The sequence below is a fragment of the Pleurodeles waltl genome, chromosome 1_2 (genome assembly GCF_031143425.1).
Source record: "Pleurodeles waltl isolate 20211129_DDA chromosome 1_2, aPleWal1.hap1.20221129, whole genome shotgun sequence".
Lineage (NCBI taxonomy): Eukaryota > Metazoa > Chordata > Amphibia > Caudata > Salamandridae > Pleurodeles > Pleurodeles waltl.
The window spans coordinates 357,359,337-357,377,691 of NC_090437.1; the positions used below are offsets into that span (position 1 = coordinate 357,359,337).

At 43.1% G+C, this 18,355-nt stretch overlaps 1 protein-coding gene across 1 annotated transcript in view; it reads right to left on the reverse strand.

The window, feature by feature from the left end:
- NDUFB6 (NADH:ubiquinone oxidoreductase subunit B6) overlaps positions 1 to 18,355 on the reverse strand; it is a 141,616-nt gene that overhangs the window by 87,772 nt on the left and 35,489 nt on the right. The window lies entirely within an intron of this gene.

Below are 18,355 nucleotides of genomic sequence, written 5' to 3' on the forward strand. Positions count from 1 at the left end.
GTGGCTACCCCCCCTTGGTTTAGTAATAATAAAGGAAAGAAGAAACTCCCTGGTGGTCAACCTACTTCTACTCCCCCTTTGTAGTGTACTTTGACTGACCAAATATTGGAGAGAGCTATGTGGATTAGTGCTAAGATTGCTCTGACAGATTGCTTTCATTAAATTTGGGCCCTGTTCCAGTCCAGTCTTCCAGCGAGGCTGCCATTGACCCCCACTTTCAGCCCACAATTGGGCCTACTACTTGCGCTGCTACGTTGAGTACGTCAAGTACTGCACCTGCTATACTAACCAGCGAAGCAAAGCCCCCTGCATCACAAAGTCTACCATCACAGCAGAGAGCAACTATACCAGACATTATCAACTCCCAGTCAACACGAGAGCAAAATGGGGGACCCACAACAGACACGGCCTGACTTCATGCTATACTGACCAGGCCAGGCACACTGTGGCCACTACTCAAGCTCCACTGGCCCAGTCTTCTGTTCCAGCACATTATGTCCCCTCCTCTTCTTCTGTGGCAAGACCTCTGGGGTTTTTTTTTTTTTAGCCAGTCCCACGCTGAGTGTCTAATGGAGGACTACTGTACGAAATTTAAGACACTCTTATTGGCCGAGCTTTCCCACTCAAAGGACAGACTTAAATCTACTGAATCACAAATAGCCACCCTTCTACGGCCTCCAGTCCAACTTGCGGCTTCCACCTTGGCACCTGGGGCAGTGGACAATGTAGCAGGTGGGAAGGTCAGTAATGTATCATCAGGCCGCTAGGATCACTGGGGTCGCTGATTCAACAAGGCTGGGGCCAAGGGACAAGAAACTATGGCAGGAGAGTCTTGCTGCCCTCTTCTGATCTCCCTTCTGCTTTCTCTACCCCCTTTACTCGTGCTCTTCCCACTATTTCACTCCCCCCGAGGCATGTTCGTATGTGATGGTCTTAGCTGGTGTCCCTCCTTAGGCAGAGAATAAGGTTGAATCACTGGAGGGTCTGTACAACAAAGTTGCTCACTGTCTTCATGATAATGTGGACCAACGTGCATGTTTTTATGATATACTGATGACTCGGAGAGTGAGCTGGGTTGGCTCCTCTAAGAAAAGCGTAGAAGGTGATTGCGTTGTTGTTAATTTTAGCTCAACTGCCCTTGTTGAAAGAGCTTTTAATGCTCAAGGACCTATTTGTTCGACTAAGGGTAGGGTAGTTTTGCTTCCAATGGGTTACTTTTGTGGGCAGCTAGCAAGGCCCTGGTTTTCCCCTGTGGCCCTGCCTACACTGACAGTGCACCCCTTTACTATTCCAACTATTAACTGTTATTACCCCTTCTCCAACATCCAGGAAACTGATTGACTCCCTGAGGTAGTGGGGATCCATCTGAGGCAGTAGTTATGCCCATAGTCAGGATGGAGGCAATATTTAGGCCATGTCTAACGTTCTGCAGTTGCAAATGAACAGGTCTCCTCCCCCAACTCTAGATGATTTCAAACAAGAACGATGGCAGACTTCCTTTTCTGGCCTTGCTGTAAATCCCACTGTTACACCCCCCCCCCCACCAACAGACCCACAAACAGAGAGTAATTGCGGGTTTTCACTAGTGTCCTGGTACGAAGCACGTCTCTCCGCCAAATTGGCAGACTCAGAAAGGAATGCATTTATCGACAGGTTTGACCTGTGTGTGTGTGTGAGTGTTTGAGGAGACATGGGCTACAGCAGATGTGCACAGGGATGGTTTCCGAAGCTTCAGGGAGTTTGCAACATGTTCAGTGCCCGGCCGTCCTTCTGGTGGCCTGTTAATATGGGTTAAAGTTACCTCTGGTGGCCTGTTAATATGGGTTAAAGTTACCCTATTTGGGTAAGTCAGAGAGACCCCAGTACAGTCCCCGGATATATGAGGGTTAGAGGTTGTCAAGCCGGGTGGTATGCGTTGGCTACTTATTAATGTTTACAGCATGTCGTCATCTTTTAGAGCACCCTCTCCAACTTAAGAGATTTTAAATGGTTTTATCAGTTATTACGCCAAGCCACACATTATCATTACTGCAGAGGATTTTTTAACATATTTCTTTATTAGCATTTTCATATGAATTAGAGCACTATAGGGTTACACATATTGAAAAAGCGTTTTAAACAAACACTAAGAAGAACATACTCATGTGCCAGCAATTGTATTATGTCATGTATCGCCATTATTTGCTAATTTTAGATAAACCACGCTAGAACAGAGAAATACAAGGGATAACTCAACGAAAACATGGCTTCAGGGAGTGCATTCTGGGGAGCTTGGGGTAATTGAAGCCTCCTGTTCTGTGCATATGGTAAGGAACCCTAAAGTCACATTGTTCCATGATGCATGCGGTTTTCTATGTGGGAGAGCCTCACCGGCCAATGTCAAGAGCTGCAGGAGGGTAGCGGCTGTCATTTTCTGATAGGTAGGCAGTGGAGAGGCTCTAGTTATTATCTGTTGCCGCATCCAGAGGCTGGGTGAGGAGCTAAGACTCCAGTTGTCCCCAAATATCCCTTAATCTTGAACTGGATGGCAGCAGTTCAGCATAAACAGTGAGCTGATCTTTGCAATATATATTAAGTCCTACAGACAGTCTTTAAATTTGGGTGAGTAGCCTCTACCCTATTTGCATGCTACCCTCCTCTTTGCAAAAAGTAGACTGAGTGAAACAAATTTACGGAACACCCTGCTTTAATGACCCCTAGGACTGCCACCAGTGGTGTGAGATCAACGGGCTGTAATGCCATGAGCGATAAGGCAGTCTCCTCCTCCCTCCAGTAACTCATAATCTAGTGGCATGACCAGGCAGGCAAATGCAGGAAATCTGCCTTCCCAGCCCCGTAACTAACGTATCTGTCGTCTGGCCGTATATTAAATTTGTGTAACGCACTGGGATGTAATACATACTGTGAAAAAATGTATAGTGGATCATGCATAGTTTACTACTTGAGGCGATACGCCCTGTCTGCCAGCAGAAGTAATGCCACTGCACCTCAGGGTGGTGGGTACCTAACTCCAGTTCCCATCCCTCTCTGGCTCTTCCGGCCACACATGTCTGCTTCTATTGTGCTGTGTGATAAGAGTGGACACTAGGTGGTGCAGCCAATCCAAATTTAGTAGGATAGGAAATATGAAAAGTGTAGGGGATTTCTGGGGGAACTGTGGAGTAGCTGTCCTGACATCCTGCCTCAGCCAGAGATATAAGATGATATCTAGAGATGCATGTGTTTTATCCACAAAGAATGCTTCACAGGTGACAAAAACACCATCTTTGAAAAGATAATTCCAAGTGGCAATCCCAGTTTTGTGCAGCATATGGTTGCAGGAAGCCTAGCGGTTTTCTGGCCCTGTTAGACAGGTGTCTCCATGCCGTCTTGCTGCTAGCAACTGTGGAGTCAGGGTTGGGTGTGGGGTGCTGGGGGTGCGGGGGATGAGGGCAGAAGATTGTGACTCTGCACTGAAGTAGGCGGTGGGAGGGAGGGGGGCCGTATGTCCTTGCTCTATCGCAAGATTAAGCATGCATGTGAGAGGTTTGTACCAATTAATAGCCAAGTGAGCCTGAGCACATAGATAATACAGTTCCATGTCTGGAGCCTTGATGCTGCCTTGTTCAAAGGGCTGTGATTACAGATCCCATTGCAGTCACAGTTGTTTGCCTCCCCAAGAGAGGCATATCAGCCGAGTCTTGAGTTGTTTGAAGAAATGCCTCCCCGAAAGAAAGGGAATATTGAAGAAGAGATATAGTATTTCTGCCGAGTAACCTTCTCCATGCGAGATATGCGGCCTTCCACAGAAAGAGGGGCAGCGAAATCCAGCAAGTAATTTTGTCCGTTATTCTAGACAGGGAGGTGCCACAGTTTTCGTGTAATAATTCCTCTTTGTTCCTTTTGATCTCTATACCCAGATATCTGAGACTTGTGTCACACCACTTCAGTGGGAAGTCTGGTTGGAATTTCTGAGTGGGCGGTGTCACAGGGAAAGGTTTATCTGGATAGCTAAAATTCCACCAAATCGGACAAACTCACAGAGTACAGAATTCAAGCTGTCCCTGGGGACCCCAAGATAGAGTGTGAAGTTGTCCACATGAAGCGATACCAATGTGTGGCTGTTTGGCGCTCCTATGGCTTATTAACAATGGTGTTGCCAAAGCTTGGCTGCTAATGGCTCAATTGCGAGCGCAAATAGTAGGGGTGATAAAAGGATACCCTTACCGAGTGCCATGAGTGATCTTGAAGGGAGCTGAATGCATATCATTGATTTGAATTCTGGCAGAGGGGCAGGAACAGAGAAGAGCAAACCATGATGGGTATACTGGAGGAAGTTCCTCCTTCTAAGTACAAACATTAGGTGATCCCATTCCAGCTTATCAAAACCTTTGATTGCGTGGAGGAAAACTGCCACTGTGGAAAGATCCTGATCGATGGTTTGCAGCAAGGCAAATGTGCGCAGGTTGTCGGAAGTGGACCTCGCAGGGATAAACTCTGATTAGTCCAGGCTGACCAGGAATGTCATCAAGAGGCTCAGGCGATTAGCCAGTACTTACGCTGGTATCTTGACATCACTGATGATTAGCAATAGGGGCCTAGCTGAGTCAGTCATCTGCTGGCTTATTAAGTTTCAATAAAGTGATAATCTTGGCTTCTCTGTTGGAGGGCAGTAGGATGCCATCTTGTTTCGCTTCCTGGTAAAGAACTTTCAATATCAGTATCAAACGCCTTGTAGAAGTCCGCCGGCAGTCTGTCTGGCCGGGGGCTTTTCTGGATTGCAGCTGCATATTTGCTTCTCTGATTCTGTCAGCTTCGATATTCGCCATCAAGAACTCTTTGCACATCTCTCAGACACCAGAGGCTACATCTTCGAGGAAGGTATCCACATCTGTCCCTCGTTGTACTGTTGAGATTTACAGGGTGTTATAAAATGTTGCGAACACCTGCAGTATTTCAGAGGGTATCCCTTAAGAGGGCACCATCCGTGTCTGATCTTGAGTATAGTGCTTATGGACCGGGTTGCGCGTATCCTGGTAGCCAGGACATGGCCTGGTCATTCCCTCTCCCATATGCCCTCACTCATGCATATTTGCCTTGATAGAGACATTCTGGTTCAGCAGCTTCCTGGAAATCAGTCAAGGCGGTTTGGATTTGCTTAGCCACTCCCTGATCATTAGGTGTCCCCAGCCTGGTTTCTAGTAATTTAATGTATCCCTCTATGCGCTTAAGCATCTCTCTAATGGACCGTTGTATACCCCTGCTCATAGCCAGGGAGAGAGGTTGCAATGTCACCTTAAATGATTTCCAGAGTGTGCTTATTTTGGGTACTGTCTTTATTTCTGTTGAAAAAGTCAAGTATTTCTTGTCATAATTCTTTCCTAAAGGGCGTGTCTAGGAGTAGGAGTAGAGAAAGCCTCCAAAATGCAAGGGTAGAGACAGCAGTCGGGAGTATAGTGTCAAGAGCACTGGGGATTGATCGGAGTATGTATGAGCTAAGTGCTTTGTTTGATGCACCCACTTCCCCAGCCAATGGGAAAGGATACAATAGTCTAATCTGGGCCATCCAGAAGGTATCCCCAAATAAAAGGTCCTCTCCAGCAACTGCAGACATCATGCGCCAGGTGTCTATCAGCCCATGGTCCTGCGGATATGCCGGGCAGCTGCCCCACGGGATGTCGACGTGCTATTCATCCTGTCTAGTTCTGTGTTGAGTGCTAGGTTGAAATACACGCCCCTCCCCCAACCCCCAAATAGTATGTACGTGGATCCATTGTCTGCTGTTTGGCGATAGTCTGTCAAAAAAAGGAGGGGGTCATCAGTATTCGGGCCATAACAATTAACTATAGTGGGAGAGGATTGTGTCAGTTTGCCCCATATCAGGGTGTATCAGCCCTGTGGGTCATTGCTGGCCCACTGCTGGATATTCAGTGTGCCTCTGCGAACTAATATTGCAGTGCTCCGGGAATAGGCAGAATAGGTAGCATGTTGCTTGTAAGCAGCCCAGCGCGTGGCAAATGTGGTGCATGTTGCAGTAATAAAATGTGTTTCCTGTAGCAGGGCTAGGTGTAGTGTGTGTCTGCGCTTGTGAGGGTCTCCCATTCCCCACATGTTCCATGTGAGACAGTTGATGTAGTGCCTAGAGCTCTTAATCTGTGTTTTCGGCACTTATCTGCTGCAGGGAGGCACTGTGTCCTGGCGGGTGTGGTGTTCATGTTTACGCGGTGTCATTGTGTGCAGCCATGGCGGTAACATCAGTGAATGTGAATATGCACAATGGGTTAACAGTTTGAAGTCCCCTTCCTCCCCCCCTCCCACACTTGCAGCCCAACCCTACCAGGGATGTTATGCCCATCAAAATGCCATAACTCGAAAACCAAACAAAGATCTTAAGTGTCCCTGTTGTCCTGTTGTATAGTGATGAGAGATTAGAATCATGACCGTATAAATACAATAAAAACTACAATTTCAGGGTTATCATTTATCAGGGCCATCCTGAGCGCGGTGCAGAAACCCCTCATAATAACAACATTGTGGGGTACCACATTGGGTGCCCGAGAAAGTTTGGTAGACTCTGTATTGGTGATGATTATAGTGTTCATTGAGGAAGTGCTGCCTACCAGTTTGCAATGAGGAAATGGCGAGTGTACAAATGTCAGTTATTGAAGTAGTAAACTAGGTTTCAGATCCTAGGAAGTCTCCGGTTATCTAAGTCGACTGCAGATTGTGAGATGCTGTGAAGTCATGGCCATTGTTGTGATTCACGAGTTGTTAATCCTGTTCAGACAATAGGGATGAGGGTCTGGACTGTGACAATGCCTGAGCCAGGGGGAAGATTTTGCAGCATTACATTTTAAAAAGTCTCGAGCTTGTTGGAGGTGATGTCGACATTATTTCTGCCACAATGGGAGATCCGGAAGTGTGCCAGGTACAACATAGCATAGGAGATGTTGGCTGTCCCAGTTCTTGTTTAATAGGGGTAACTTTCTCATGTGCTTCTCGTACCACAACGCGATATCCAGATAAAGTGATATTATATTACCCTCAAAGTGATATTATATTACCTTCAAAGTGAATGTGTGCTTATCTCTGGGCAAGCGCAGCATCTCCGTCGCGGTAGTTTAACAGTTTGGCAATTATCGGGAGGGGTGGTGCGGTAGCTTGGTCATCAGTGCCCGATGGGTCATTTGACTACTAACATCTTGGAGAAGGTATCTGCACCAAAGATAGTGGTGAGTAGGTGCTCTACGAACTCTTCCATGCGACCTGTGTCAGTTAATTCAGGGATTCCCACTATGCACAAGTTGTTTCTGCAGGATCTGGCTTCCAAATCTTCATTCTTTGCGGAGATAATCTTGAGCACTTTTTCCATGATCAGTAGATGCAGCAATGGTATTCTTTACTGTTGAGATTCTATGTTCCGCCTCCATCAGACGTCCGTCCTGTCATTCCAGTTTGTGAGGGATGGCGTCTATTCTGGTGCACATAGTATCCATCTTAGACTCGATGAATGTGAAGCTGTGCTGCATGGCCACCAATAAGTATTTTATACCTCTGTGTCTGCAGTTCCCCCGGTTGCGAGGTCCTCAGTGGCAGCTAAGTCAGAAGTGCTCCCTTGGGACCCGGACTGATCTGCTGGAGTCAAACTGAAGTTTAGTTTGGCACCCATCTGTTTTGCCCACATTGATGACTGATGGAGCAAACAGCGTTGATACAGTCAATGTGGCAGACAGTAAATAAGGGGCAAACTAGCTGCGTTATTGCTTGTTGTGACACTGTCGAGTCCTCAGGAGATAGGCGTTGAAGCAGAGTGTAGCAAAGGTTAGGGGTCTCGCCACACCAACATGAGGGGAACGAGCAGACCCAGGCCTCGTGGAATGATGGACTGTTTTGTTCTTTTATGATCAGATATAGGCACCAGCAGAATAACAGGGTCACAAATCCTTTCTCAACCTCTAAGAGGATCACAGCATATTTCTCCAATTAACTGACATTAAATAAAATGTAATAAGCAGATTCCGAGGTCAACACAATCAAGGGAGAATCAGTAAGAGGGGCAATGCACATACCCCGGTGTCAGACTCATCTCATAATACAGGGCCCCTCCATCTGGGGGTGAATGGTTAGTTTGGCAGTCTCATTGCAGTTTCAGAGTTCCATGAGAGCTAGAATTGCCTCAGCTTGCTAATTTAAATGCTTAGTGATAAGTTGGTGAGATTTCTTACTTGTTGCTGTGTCATGCTGTTTGCAATGCTTGATGTGGCCAGTATATCTTTTGCCAGCCCCAGTCAGAACAGGCACCAAGTTGCGGGTGTCCCACTCTGTGACAGCCTGCCACTCTGCTCTGGCCTGTGCTTTCAGGGCCTCAGGTGTGCCACGCAGCACTCACCGCAACCAGGATCGCGGGCTAGGCCCGCAGCAGTCTCAAATATAGAGGGGTTATCCCGCCCCCAGGCCACAAGAGACCTTCAAAGGGCAAGTGTTTATGTAGGCACGAGTTCTCAGAGATGCCGCTATTTCACCCACCTCGTGCCCGGGTTACGCTCAGAAAAGCAAGGGCACCATAGTCTGTGATGCTTGAGGGCCTCCCCCAGTCTTCGATCGGGCACTGACAGGACTCCTCTTGTTCGCCTTCTCCCAGTGTTCATCTGTGCTGGTCACAGAGTCAAGGTTGGTTCCCTTCACCTTCTAGAGTTACATATAGGAGCAGAATCAATTACATCTTCCTTGATCTTAGAACATGGGAGTTCTTGATTGATGTGGTAATTCCCCATAGATTTGAAAGCGACTACTTCCTTCCTGTCTTGGACTTGTGCCATTGGGCAGTTAGGGAAGAGGCGCAGAGAAATGCTCTGCATTATGTAGTGCCTGGAGTTGCTAATTCCAGGAGGACTTTAAAGTGGAATGCCATTGCTACTTCTGAAGATGTCATATCAAGAATGTACGACATCCTTTCTTCTTCAATAAATCCAGTAGCAGATAAGCTAAATAATAGTGAGCTAATGTTAACTAGCCATAACATTTGCTTTACTACGCTTAAGGAGGGTTTATTGAAGGATTTTAAATCTGCCGGGAAACCAGCTAAATCCAATTTGTGGTTTAACTCTGCCTGTAAGGAAGCTAAACATGCTTTATTGAAAGCTATCAAAGGAGGGGCTAGCAGTGTTATCCCGTTACCTAAAGCACAATATTAAGCTGCATTTAGGTCAGCCCAAGCCAATTAGAATGACAAACTGTGGGCCGAACTCTTAAGTGCAGCAACGAGTAAAGATACTATTACATTTTGGCATATTGTTAAACATGGCTCCTCTCATGCAACAATGCCCCCAGGAACTCATATCCAGGGTGCAGTGTGGAAGAACCAGTTTAAATCTCTGTATGTAATTAGTACCCCCTTGACTGCCTAACTCATGTGTAGCTGTAGTCGCTACTCCCAGCTCATCGGCAAACTGAAGTGACTGCCACCATATGCAATGCTTGCGCTTTTCCTTAATTGATACCAAATGGGCTGTAGTCATGCAAAAAAAGGGGAAGGCTGCTAGCTTAGACAAGATCACTGTGGACTTTTTTCGATCTAATTTGGACATCTGGGTCCCTCATATCAACATGATCTTGAAAGCCATCTTAGAAGGTGCACCTAAACCCAAGACTTGGAAGGGTGTAGAGATTGTCCCCATATATAAAAAAGGACCAAGGGATCCGTTGCAGAACAACTGCCCCTTCAGTCTGATAGACGCAACTGAAAAACTCTTCTGCAGACAAATGCTTGACAAACTTAATGGGTGGCTGCAGACAGTAAAGTAATGACCCATTTTCAAGATGGCTTTAAGTATAAGGTGGGCACCATCGACCAAACTTTTAGAATCTAGTTCACCAAGTGGAAGACGGTGGACATCAGCGGAGGTAATTTGACGTCTTTATAGACCTTCGGTCCACATTCGACGTGGCCCTGAGAGAGAAACTGTGAGGTGTACTGAGGAAGCATGGGATGCCCAATGAAATCCTAGATATTTTAATTAGACTGCATGAGGGCACTTAAACTTGTGAATTGATGAGGCATATTTCTGTAGAAAGAGGAGTTTGTCAGGGTTGTGTTCTAGACCCCATCCTGTTTTTGTTAATTATCAATGGTTGTCTGGACTTCTTACTTGATTGCCAGAATGACTCACTCATTGTAGCTTGTATAAAGATCCCTGCGTTATTGTTCTTTGACAACACCCACTTGCTGTCAAAGACTGCCAGGGGGTTGTCAATTTTGTTGCAGCAATTCTCCCTCTTCTGGGACCAATGTGGTCTTGAGCTGAACACAGCTAAGACCACGAGTATGGTCTTTAATCCTTGCAAATATTTAGAAGGAGTTTAAATCTGCATGGAGTCCCACCTCAGAGTGGTGCGATTTTTTACCTTGGCATTCAGATATCTCACTCCAAATCGTGGTAAGCACAGACACAAATGAATGTTGCTATATTAAAATACAGGGCAGGGGGCCATACTTTGAATTGCAAAACCTTGTCAAGTATTATCCTATTAACCCTCCCCTCCAAAAATGCAAGGAAGAGGCTTTAACTGCAGCACTAAACAGAAGTGAGCTATGCGTCCGTCCAATTTTACTTAACTGGGGTGCGAGGAGAACAAGTTTGTGAGGTCTCTATTAATACTCCCCCAGAGCTGTCCCTTGCTACCAGCCCAACTTGACCTTGGGCTAAGGCTATTGGGCCTCATGGCCAAATTTCACCCATTGCACATACATCTGGACTTTAGTCCTCATTTACTGCTGTATTGCTATTTGCCCTATGGAATAACCTAATATTGTGCTCTTCTTTATCCTTACAATATTTTGGCTTCCCATTGTATTTTTATTATGCTTCATCCACATGAGTTGCATCTGTTTTATTGTATTGTTTTTGCTATGCTCTGTGCACTTTAATGGTTTGTTATAACCAAATAAGGCTTACGAAGGATAGAATAGATGTAATGCTTTTTAATTATCTCAATAATAAAAATCCTAACCAAGGGACGGCAAAACAACATTCAATTATTCTTTCTTAATAGTTGAGAAATAATTATGAATAGCTTTCACAAATGGAGTACTTTCTTATGATAGTTAATAAAAAAGTTAAAATATCTTTGTGTGCAACTCTACTGATTCCACACTCATCCTTAATACCCTTGGGAGATCTCGCCTTTAATAGTTTGCAGATTTTGTTTTGCCACCCACAAAATTGTACTTTAGCTTTAAATAGAATAGCACATGCATTTTCAGTGTTTTTCTTATAAAAGTCCATTTTAGCCTTAACCAATTCTTCAAGAACATCATGTGACTTCAAAGTAAAGTATATATGTTCTAAGGTCAATTTTTAGCCTGTTGTCTTTGGAATACTCATCAGAAACTTGCTTTCATTGAAGACATAGTTTATAACTAAACCTATTAAAAAAGCCTTACATAGTATTCTAAGTGATTTGTATAGACATACCTACAACTAGATTTAGTTAACTATACACTGCATATGATTCAATATGTTAGTATTGAATCTCCATTTTTTCTGAAAGATAAAATCAAAATCCAATACAACTGGAGCATAACCTATGTATTGTCAATTTCAGAATGTAGAAGGCAGTTAGTTAGGCTTAAATTTGAAAACATATAATCATTTCTAGAGCTGGAGACATGCTCCTAAAAAAAGGAAATTCACAAAAATCTGTGTAATAGATTCTCCTAGGACCAGTTAAAGACTTCTGTGAAACAACTCTTGAAAATGATTTTTGCAACTTATTCTGAAGATGTTTAAATTTAGATTTCCTGTCAGGAAATGGGTCCAAATATTTGATTACAATCACCAACTAATACATTTTCCTTTGGATATTTGTGTAAGATTATATTTAAATCATTCCAAAAGTAACCTAATACCTTCTTTGACCTTTAAAATTCTTGTCCTGTGAGAAAACCAACATATTTAAAAGGTTTAATGCATACAATAACCCTCTTTTTATTCTGAAGTAAATACGCAAGTCTCTTGAGGCCCGACACACTCAAGACCCACTGATTAATATGACTCTGAATCTAGGGTTTGATTCAGATGGGTTTAAACACTCAGGTAAGGGTTGGGCAAACAACATCGCTCAGAAATCAGCCTATACATTCCAGTGAGTGTATGAAACCCCTGGTTGATGTTATACAACAAGCCTGCATTTCCTTCAAATCTGGATGGTATGGGCTCCCGTTTTAAATGCAGACAGATTCATTTGAAAAGGACCATAGAGACATTACCGTTTGCAAAGGACCGCAGAGATGTTACAACAATTGCAATATTCACATTTAAATGACATACAACAGCTAAACATTTGCCTATCATTGATAAGCTTTGATTTTAAAGGGGTGAAACAAGTGTTGGCTGTAAAGGAGACAATACATGACATCTGCATAAAGAGAACTAAAAATATATTCTTGAATATAAGGATTTCAACACACTTGAGGAATACAATTATATTCAGATTTTATATCAAAGACTATTATTTAAAAGGATAAGTACACATATTTCCTTAGCCTGTTGTAGAACATTAGCCAGGGGTTTAATACACACTTTGGAATGAATGGACTTAAGTCTAAAAATAAAATTAAAAAAAAGGTCAATCCACTGTCATTAAAGTTTAATCACCTCATCCACAGGGACATAGGATTCTAGAAAATGGGTAATATTAGCCTTAAACTTAGATAAATATGGAATAACACTCTTGATGACAAAACCCAGACATTTGAGGACACAAATCTAAGCATTACATAAAGTAAAATACAGGCTGTGCTACAACAATGGGTATGGAAAAGATTATAATCAAAAACCTTACAGACAACATGATGTGTAAGGCCACAGAATACATAGGACATTACTGACACAAACAATAGACAAAAAATGAAAAGAAAAAAAAAGATGAATGCCATGCAAAGAGAATCGCATCGGATAAGAAAACAATGAGGCAGTAATGATGCACACCACCCTCCAGCTTCAACCTAATAACACACCTACGAACAACTGAAAAATAAAGACTTGTGATCACCACCAGGGGACAGCCACACACAGTAATAAACATAAAAAAAGACATGACGAGATGTCACAACAACATAACTTGATGAACATTCCAACTATAGGTAGGCACTGCTAAATATTAATATATATGAAAATATGACAATATGTATTATAAACATTCTGAGTATCCATGTCTTTCCCATGACAATTTTAATAAATTTTCTAAGCTTCTGGTGATTCTCATGCATTATAGTTTTTCATTTGGGAGACCTACTTGGATGAATTAAGATACAGTATGCATTCGATTGCCTTTTTTTCCCCCTCTGCTCCCACTTGACGGATGACCCCCAAACGTTTCATGAGCAAACTACGCAAAAAAATTAGCACTTACCAAGATGAATAAATGTGATTGTAAGAGAGGAATAGATGTCATAAGAGAAAGGATGTTTCATCAGGATGTCAACCATGACACCCTGATGCTATAGCTACATAAATATTTTGCAAGGTATTATGAATGTTGTCCAGAAAAGTGTGGTTTGTACTAACCTAGACCACTGAAATGGGGCAAAGATCTGCTGGGACTCATTGCCATCCCTGCATTGTATCAATGAAATAAGTATCATTGATTCATTCAATGTAAATGGTGAGTTAGGTGGAGAAGTCAAAAACTAAAAAGAAATTACGTTTTTATTTGTCTTCCGCATTATAATGAAATATATGAACATAAGAATACTTATGTATGTGTACATGTTAAATAATTAAGTACTTTTGCAATACATTTTATATATTTTTTCAAAACCTAGTTGTTGTGGACTTTGCACAGCACACATAGAGCTTTAAATTTACGTACAATGATATGTTAACATATAACCTGGGGTAATTCTTTTTGCTTCCTATCACCAGAGAACATGTATCCTTGGTTCAGAACGATTACTCTCTTCTTGCTTTGACAATATAAAAGCAGAGCCTTCTATTCTTATCTTGTACCACAATTGACTAATGGATACGGTAAGTGAAGGCTGAATGTATTCTTGGTAGCCTTCAGCAGCTAAAATTGGCTGATCAATTTTGCTTGGCATATCAGTTGTTGCCTAACATGAAGATTCCTCTCTAACCCTTCACATCCTACGCCTGACCTTTATAACATTATTTATATGTTGTTGAATCTTTTAGAGTTAACAATTAGCAAAAAGTGGCCTGCTCTTACTTATTCTCAGCCTCTCTGTGTTCTTTGTACAATAACAATAAGCAAAACACAAAGTTATCAGATTTCTATGAATACTTGCTCATAACTCCATTATTTAGAACAGTCAGTACAGATTATCTACAGCAAATTTATTTTAGCTATTATAATAGTGTAAGGAAAAAATAAATAAACATGCATTCTATGTCATGCATTCAATGCTAAATAATTAACAAGTGTTACTTAAAAGGGGAATACTTAACAGAGTAAAGACAGGATCATTGTTGGAAAATGGCCTCTCTGAAGGGTCACCCCAAACCTTTTGCCATCCTCCTCTTCTTTTTTGCACTACAGATGCCCAGGGCCTGTAAATTAAATGCTACTAGTGGACCTGCAGCACTATTTGTTTCACCCACATACATAGCCCCTTAACCCCTTAACCATGTCTCAGGCCTGCCACTGCGAGGCCAGTGCGTGCAGTTTCACTGCCACTGCGACTTGGCATTTAAAACTACTTTCCAAGCCCTAAACTCCCCTTTTTCTGCATATAAGTCACCCCTAAGGTAACCCATAGGGCAGGGTGCTATATAAGTAAAAGGCAGGCCATGCACTTGTGTGTTTTACATGTCCTGGTAATGAAAAACTCACACATTCATTTTCCACTACTGTGAGGCCTGCTCCTCTCATAGACCAGCATTAGAACTGCCCTCATATACTCTTAATTGGTAGATTCTGATCTGGAAGGAGTAGCCCTGTCATGTTTAGCATGGCCAGAATGGTGATAGAAAATGCTTCTTACTGGCGAAAAATTTAATATTACTATTTTAGAAATGCCACTTTTAGAAAGTGGGCATTTCTCTGCACTTACTGCCATCTGTGCCATACAGCCAGTCTCCAATCCACATCTGGTCTATGCTGGCTGACAGCTCCCCTTGTGCATTCCACCCAGACAGCCATAAGGACAGGAGACTGATTCACCTCTGCATACTGAATGGGTCTCCGTGGGCAGGAAGGGTGGAGGGGCTCTCTCTTACACCTCAAAGGCCATTTGCCTGCCCTCAGACAAAGGACTGATAACCCCTCCCAGCCCCCCACAGGGATCCTGGCAGACAGGACTGGGCTGAAAGGTGAACGTGTGCACTTCAAAACCACTCTTTGATGTTTCCCCCCCACTTCAAAGGCATTTTTGGGTATGCATACTGGGTCTCTGACCCCACCAAATCAGACACTTCTGAATCTACACCTGGACTCTGTCAGAGGGACTGCCCAGCTGCCCAAAGGACTCATCTGCACTGCTTTGCTGAGAAGGACTGCTGCCCTGCTGTCTGCTGGCCTCTGACTCTGCTGGAAGGAGTCTGCCTTTCCCACAAGTGCTCTCCAAGGGCTTGGATTGAGCTTGCCTCCTGTTCTGAAGTCTAAGGGCCACAAAGACTTCACCCCAGAGAAGAAAATTCCTGTGTGTTGGAAAATCGACGTAGCGCCTGCAGAAATCGACACAGCGGCTGAAAATTCACCACATCACCTACAAGGTTGACGCAGCGCCTGCTCCTTCTACCAGCGCGTCAAGGATTCTGAACGTATCGCCCCCTGGGTGTCAAAATATCCATGCATCGCAGTGAGGAATCAAGGCTGCTTTCCGGGAAATCAATGCATCACCTTGCAGCGTGGAAAGAAACAATGCATCTGACACAGTGCCTTATTTTTCAACGCTTCTCCTCCCTTTCGGTCCCCGTGTGTCCTTATTTTTTACACATCTCAGGTACATTGTGTTACAAGGATACAACCACTGATTCTTAAAGATTGAGACTCTTTTAAACCTTTAAAAAGTGATATCTCAACTTGGGCATATTGGATTTTTGTTGTTTTGATCTTATTTTATTCAGATAAATATCTACTTTTCTAAAAATGTGTGTTGTATTTTTGCTGTGTTTTTCACTGTGTTACTGTATGAGTTATTGCACAAATACTTTACACCACTGCCTTCTAAGGTAAGCCTGCCTGCTCTGCGTCAAGCTACCAGAGGGTGAGCGCAGGATAATTTGGATTGTTTTGTGACTTATCCTGACTGGTACTGTGATCCCTACTTGGACAGGGTGCATACCTCTGCCATCTAGAGACCCAATTAGTAACAATAATTATAACAAGGCAAGGCCTAAACAATGTCATTTTCAGGGAACTGATTACTGTGGCTGCTAAGATAGAGGGAACACCTTATAGTGGAATTGCTCCAAACGAGAGCCTGGCTGTGCATCACAAAACAACAAGTTACTGCTCCAGTTTACAGAAATTAGATTAAAAGCCCCAACAGCAGCCAAGTGGCGAACAAGCTGAAACGTACTGCGTCAAAGTAGGAGCCATATACAGCTGCTCACTCTGCCTAACCAGCAGTGCTACCAATCTGTAGTTATCAATATTAACTATGAAACACTGTCTGAGTGAGAGCTTCAGGTTGGCGCTAATTGCATCGCATGTACACCAATTTTGTTTAAGTAATGGATACATCTGCTGCTTCCAGATATAGTTGTTAAAATAAAGGTAGCAAAGCCAGGGTCATGAGAGAAAAAAAAAAAAAAAAAAAAAAAACATTCACTTGCTTTACTCACCTTCGATCTCAATAACTTAGCCCTTTAAAAATGCATCTTCCTTTGATAGCTGACAAACGTTTGGGTTCAAAGGTTTCGTCACTGCATTCTGATACTTAATCATTTACGTTTCACAGCAACTTCGGAGTCCTCATCACTAAGTGTCTAGCTATCCTGTCCTCCCTTTTCAAATCTTGCCTGCAGACAGCTCTAGCTGTCTGGTAAGAACTTTTGCCATCACTGCACACAACATATACATACAACACCCAACATACATATAGGGAAGGGAGGGTTTTGAAAGTCAATTTTACCAGTTAGTCACTGTTGTTCAGCTGGTTTGAGGTATTGGCTAAAAGGCCTGTCCATACCATTGGTATCATACCATGGCATTTCACAAATGAAACACCATAAAAGTAGTTTCAAACATACAATTTTTGATTTTAACCCCTCCTCCTTTCGAGAGCCTGTACCCCTGCAGTCTATTTACTCATCCCACCCACCCCAGGCTCAACTATTGCTCCCCGCCCCTGTACATTCTGCTCTCCATTTTTTGTTTTCAAGGGCCCGGTAGCTGCAAAGTACTGATGGGCTGGTCACTTACATTTTGAGCTTCCGCACGCTTTATAGTTTTATTTTTGTTTCACCTTTCTAAAATGAGCATTCACTATGACAGAATTTTAAAACGGAAAATTAAAAGCGACCACTACCAAAGCCAACAGGTTAACAGGTGGCTTTTAAAAGTGAGGTCTATTGGCTTTGACACGGTTTGTTTTATTAAGTGTTTACGATCAGTCCATTTTTATAGCGGTCATCCTGCCAGTCTCTCTGCTGTTATAACTTTATTCATCTACTACTCTATGCCACGTTAACTCTCCAGTTCCCTTAGTACGCCCCAGTCTATTCACACCTCAGGGAGGAGTAGCAGTGCCTTGCACTGAGTTCTAAGTGCACAGCAGAAATAAGCAATTCAATGTTCTTAAAAGCACGGAGAAGACCGGACTAATAAGTAAAGGAGGACTGCACTGCCCATGCCTGGGTTTCAATTTATCACATCCTATTTTAAGGTTTCGACTTCCACTAGCTGTCTGACGAAAGCTAGTATCATCATTGAACAAACACCACACAACATAAACATACATTCATACAGATACATATATAGAAAAGGGCTTTTGGACAGCCCCTTTAGCCGTTGACTACTGTGATTGAATTACATTTTGACATATGCTAGCGTGCGTATGGGCTTATAGCATTTAGCAGATGCAAACACAATTTTTTTATTTTAATTTTATATTTAGTAGTTCCTATACACTCTGCCATTAATTTGTTTTTGTACCTGGAGGGCCTCTGTACACTATGCCCCTCCCCCCCCCCAAACTCATTCATTGCCCCCCAATACTCCGATGATCATGCCCGCCCCATTTTTTTGAGGGCACTATAGTTGCAAAAAGCTACTGGGTTTTGTACTCCTGCTCACTTTATTTTGCTATTCTAAAATGGCTATTGACCACACTGGGATGGTAGAGTAAAAAGAAAAAAAAAATAGTTCTGGAGTGTCATGACTCATACATGGTGCGCATACCTTCAAATTA